This window comes from Myotis lucifugus, unplaced genomic scaffold (genome assembly GCF_000147115.1).
Source record: "Myotis lucifugus unplaced genomic scaffold, Myoluc2.0 scaffold_32, whole genome shotgun sequence".
Taxonomy (NCBI): Eukaryota; Metazoa; Chordata; class Mammalia; order Chiroptera; family Vespertilionidae; genus Myotis; species Myotis lucifugus.
Window position 1 is genome coordinate 2,863,838 of NW_005871080.1, and position 6,491 is coordinate 2,870,328.

A 6,491-nucleotide genomic window follows, 5' to 3' on the forward strand; every position below is an offset into this window, starting at 1 on the left:
CTGATGTGAGTCAACACACAGAATTGTGAGCTATAATAAATGGCTGTCCTTGTAAGCCAATAATTTTGGAGTGGCTTGTTAAGCAGTAGCAGAAAACTACACCTCTCTTCCTGCTCTGGCTTTCTCATTCTCATTCTTATGCAGGTGCTTCCTGTTACCACCTCCCAAAGAAACCACCTACACTGGAAATCTAGTCTAGAATTTACTTTTAGTAGAGTCCAAACCAATATAATGTAATTAAAAGTTAAAATAAAATCAATCCAAAATAAAATAATTGCACGTTATCTAATCATTATATACACACACACATACACAAACAATTATGAGTAATTATCTTTTTAAGTAGGAGATGGAGCTTGGTTTGTAGAAGTTATTTGCTAATGTTACAAGTGAAGATAATGGCATTATCACATACTGTGCAAAAGAGTATATATTGTAACTATTTCTATTTATTTTTAAGTTGTTCTTATTTCTCTAATCAGCAGTGATAGAAGCAGAATTAGGCTATTGGCAACATGCCTTCTATGAATACTCAAGCTTATTGTTTAAGTCCATTTGGGTTGCTGTAGCAGGATGCCATGGATTGGATGGCTTATAAACAAAAGAAATATATTGCTCATGTTCTGGAGGATTCCCAAGATCAAGGTTCAGCATGTTCAGTGTCTGCTGAGTGCCCACTTCCTGGTTCATAGACACCTTCTCTCTGTGTCCTCACACGGTGGACACAGTAAGGCATCTCTTTGAGGTCTCTATTCATAAGGGCACTGATCCCATTCAATGAGGAACCCACCCTCATGACCCAATCATCTCCTCAAGGTCCCACATGCAAATAGCATCACAATGGGGATTAGCTTTCAACACATGAATTTGAGGGACAGGGAACAAACATTCAGTCCACAGCACCTTCTCTTTAAATTGCATGTGAATAAAGGTTCATATATTATAGAAACATGGCCATAAGAAAAAAATAAGGTTTAGATCTTTTTTTTAATTTTTACTTTGAAATATAGAAATCAGCTCAAAAATGTTTTCTCTGGAGAAATTTAAAATAGGGCAGGCTTTTATTTTTATGAACCAGTCACATATAGACTCTCCAGAGTACAAATATATAATAGCTAATATCTCATTGGTCACTTTCAGCCTGAGAAACAATACAATAGGTAATTTTCTCATCACTTAATTTACATTTTCTTTAATTTCTTTAATTTCATATAATAAAGAGTATACTCAATAAGCAGCTTATTTATTACCTAGGGTTAACATGGTGCATAGATACTTTAAAAAAAAATAGAACATTTAACTATTTAGTTAACTGTTTTTCCAATTACAGTGGGGCCTTGACTTACGAGTTTAATTCGTTCTGAGACCGAGCTCATTAAGGAGCTCGTTAAGGAGCTCATTAACTCAAATTACTCTATCAACTCAATGCAAAAAATCGATCGAGAGACAGCTGGTATCTCAAAAAACTCGTTAGTTGGGACACTCGTAAGTCAAGGCCCCACTGTATAAAGCATTTGATATAGTCAAATTTTTATAACACTGTATGTTATTGTGAAATAAAATTAAATCATTGTAAATATTTCTAATTTACCTTAATATGCCATTCATCGCATATACCTTTAAAACTCTATGTAGCATTCAAGTCCACTTTAAAGCATATTTTCCTGTAACATGGTTGGAAACTTGGATAGCTGGCCTTTGAATTGTATAAATTATAGAAGGAAATCAGCAAAGTCTTCTTTTCCTGGGAAATGGAGCAGTTAATATTCAACATGAAATGTCTAATCTTTAAATACATTATAATCTAACTGCTTAGGATAATTTTTGCTTTAATACCTTAAGAGTCTGAAAAGCCTGAAGGATGGGATTATTAAGATGGAATTTTAATGTCAAAATTATCAGAGAAGTGAACATATTGCTAGTGTTCATAGAAAATTGTATTCAATTTCTGTATGATTTGTTCAAATAAGAGATGAGAATATATTTGATTATAGCTAGTAAGTAACCCAAAATTTGATCAGATGACTGGAGGTCACTGCTGCACAAGGGCTGTCAACCTCAGAGATGAGACTATTTAGGAGCTGAATTTACTCTCATATATAAATGTATCTGCAGAGATATGCATAACAATGTAGTTATGAAGTAATTAAATGGTTGGGATATTTTGTAATAAAAAGAATAAGAAGAGGGGAATATGAAAATAATGAAAATAATGTAAATAATGATAATTCATTTGGAAAACAGTATAAAAGTGTGGAAGACATTTCTCAGTTTTTATTTTTTAAAGCTTTGGGATAACTCGAAATGAATATATGCATAACAAATTTCTAAATTTAAATCTTATTTTATTTAGCAGACCTTTATTAGTGTTCAGACTAATCTATGACAGAATTTACTGTGGAAAGACAACTAATACATGAAAAGCAGTAACAAGATAGCATTTAACTGCACTATTTTTGGTAATTGTTTTAAGGCAAATACATACTTTGCAGTATTTTTTATAATCATGCTTGTCAGTTTCTTAAGGAGGATTATCCCTGTAGCAATATAAACTTTCCCTTCTACATTATCAAATACCTACAGTGGTGTGCTCATACATAATCATTTACAACTATTAATAGAAACTATAATAAGCAATCAATAGTCATTCAAACTTACAATTATAATTTTTTTATTTCACTGAGGGGGGATGTAGAAACTTGTCTTATGTATTGGCCTTACAATACAAAAGCTCAGTAGGTACCCTTCTTAGAACAATGCACATTTGTAATTTATGAATGTTCTTTTATATTCTTGTAGATATAAATATACAGTTACATTTCCCTTTTCCCCAGTGCTACATAATTATAACTTGTAATATGTAAATATTTATGAATTCACAGGATGTTCGCTAGGAGAGAAGAATGTTATACTTGCAGATTTGTCTAGTATTTGCAGAATTCAGATCTTATTATTAGGCTTTATATTGTATTGCAAAATGTAAAAATACATTGTTATAAATTTGACTTGTCTAAAAAATATACCATTTGGTGATTCTCTTGAGATTTGAAGATTATATCAACATTATTTATTGCAGAAATATACATTACAACATTGGTTGAAAATTTGATTCTCTTTATTTTTATATAAGTTCATGGAAGACATAATGCCCTCTTTTCCAGATGATATAATATAATTCCAAAATCATATAATGAGGTATTAGACTGTATAGGACCTCAAAGATCATCTAGCAGGAATGGCATACTAATTGATGACAGTGGCTATTTTAAATACAATTTAAAGGACTCTATTAAGATTATAGATTAAAGGATATCCATCAGTACAGTGAGGAAGAGCCCTATGCTGAGAATATATTCATGGTTCAATGATGGGAACTTGGTGACAAGCATGATGTGTATTTTCTTCCTCATGTTTAATCTAAATCAAATATCACTAAAAGTTGGTCAAAATTAAAATTCCAGCCCTGGCTCCTGTGGCTCAGTTGGTTGAGCATCATTCTGTGCACCCCAAGGTCACCAGTTTGATTCCTGATCAGGGTACATGCCCAGATTGTGGGCTCCATCCCCAGTGGGCTCAATCCCCAGGACGGGGAATGCAGGAAGCAGCTGATTGATATTTCTTTTACATTTATGTTTCTGTCTTGCTCGCTCCCTTCCTCTCTCTCTGAAAAATTAATAAAAACATATTTTATATATATATATAATTTTCAATCATTTAAACATATCACTGAGTTATTAGACAGATCTTCATAATATTTGTCCATATATTCGCTCAAACTCTGATTATTTCTCCTTTGCATCAAAATTTGTTTAAAAAAATCTAAGAACTTTCTTCACCAAATCCTCACCTATTACTCACTTCAAGCATACCAACTCTAAATATTTTAAGAGTAACAATTTAAGATATTTCTCTTTTCCAAATCAAAAGTTACAAATTGCTTCATCTTCTTCACTATAGTTTCTATAGTTTGTTTAAGTCATTCTTAAAATATTACTCTCAGAACTAAGTCCTCTAGATGATGACTGTGTAAAGTAAAATGATTGTTTACCTTCATGGAAACATGGTACTTATACCTAATGCAACATAAGATCCCATTATCTGTTCCATGGTGTATTGATCCTCTTGGATCATAATGCACTTGCCATTGAGTCCGATATTTAGATTTTGTTCTAATGAATCATCTGCTGCAATGCTAGGTGTTTACTAAATTGCCTATCTTATAATAACAATAACCATATTTTTGTTCATTACCAGCCAAGAACCACACTAGGCATTTTATCTTGATATGTTATTTGAACTTCATCTATTGATGAAAAACAAACAAGGTACAGGAAGTTGATTACCTTGCTTACATTTGTGGTGGCATTACATTTAAACCTTATTTATTTATTTACTTATTTATTTACTTATTTAGTTTTGAACAATTCATCTTTGTGAGTTTTTATTCAGTAATTATGAAGTCTCTCAGGATGTTCTGAATTTATTTTGGATATTGAAGATTTATTGTAACTGTACATGAAGGAAATGTTCAATGGAAAACTGAGAAGATGTACAGCAAGCCTCTTAGGGAAAAACAGTTTCTGCAGATATTCCATAGCTTTACTGTCTCAACTATGATATGTTTTAACCCAATAGGAGAAAGCTGTGTGCTTATCATCCTGCTTGGGGAAGATCTTCCTTTCCTCCTTACAGCAGAAGGAAATACTATGATAACTTCGATGTTTTCTGTCTCTTCTGCTACTACCCCTGATGTTAAAAATAAATTTTAAAAAATGGCTTTACTCTCTGCCTAAATGCTTTTAATTAATTACATCTCCTGTGCATTTACTTTAATGTGTGATGCTTGCAATTTTACGAAGCACCTTTTATTTAGTTCCTATTTAATTCTTTCAACAACTTAATGTATGCATCATTTGCATTCTCAAATGACGTAAGGAAAAGCTTGAGGTGTGGAGCAATTAATCACCAAATTGACCAAAGATCAAACGGGGAGGACATTTCTGACCCTGGATTTATTTAGGTTTGAATCCAAAATCTAGGCACTAGCTCACTGCCTGATTTCTCTCTCTCTGTTGCTTACGTTCTGCCCATTCTACTCGCTGATTCTCTGTGTCCTCTGTTCACATGCCAAAGAAGTTTTCTAAGTGATGGTTAAGGCCCTATTCCTTTGGTAACCCCAAAGAATCATAGAGGTTTGGCCGAATGCCTTATTGGCCTGAAAATATTTGTGGGTGTGTGATATTTCTTTGACCTACCAGTCTAACAAATCAAAGAAATAAGTCATGATATGCCTTAGTAATATATCTAAACATTAACAACACGCATACCTGGAAAACCATGATTTTAACTCTAAATATAATTCTGTTCCTACTGGAGCTTGTGGTTTCTTAAAAAATATAAAGTGTTGCTGAATTACTTTTCTCTGTCTCCTTCCCTGTCCCAATCAAATGTCTTCCCCACTAAATAAATAAATAAATAAATAAATAAATAAATAAATAAAGTCACTAATTAATTCCATTGAGTTAAGTCTTTTAGCATCCAACAGTCCTCTATTCAAAATCCAAATACCCTTGAAGATTTAATAATCAAGCTGTTAGGTAATTAAACCTTAGTAAGAATTAGCTTATCGGATTGCTTTTCATCAACCACTAAGTGAGAAGCAATGGTGCACAGAGTAGAAGAGATGGGATGGGATGAGAACCAAAATGCAAGCAGTTCTGAGGGAGACTGATAGAATATAGTACGGGTGGTTGCATGAAATTCTGGGTACCTGGTATAAATGGAGTGTACAACTAGCAGTAATGTAGTTCAGATACCAAAAAAAATCAATTATTTTGTAATTTTGTCATATGATTGGTTTTGACTGAAGACATAAACCATCATTCTATATTAATTGATATTTTATCTCTATATGTCTTTTTCTTTTATCCTATAGTTTGAAAGTATGCTCTTATTCTCTAGACCATAATGGTAAAACTAACTTGACTTCTGCTGAGCCCTTCTCCTGTCATACATTTCCATAGATTTCAACTCAAAACAAAGAAACGAACAAAAACCCCATCATTGAAGTTCCCCGGATCACCTTCACTTCTATCCACCCTGGTGGATACATCTCTGCTTGTTTCTCACTGTAATGTACACAGGCTTATGCCATACAGCCATGGCTCCTGTCCACTAAGAAGTTGTTTTATATCTTTCTCCTTCTGTTTGTCTTATACTCCTAGATGAAAGAAGGTAAGTCATTTTATTTTTCCACTCCTAGTATCTGTCAAAATGTCTACACCAGTGGTCAGGACTAATAGGTACTTACTAAATATTTACTGAATTAATTAACTACCTGGGAAAATATGTAAATATGGCTGTAAATATACATCTATATAACAAGTATTTACTCTTTTCCCCATCAAGTCACCTGTGTTTTGTCTATTTTCAACTTGTATCATTGTTCTACAGATCAATCAGATTAATTTTTTCATAGATTTTTTTCAAAG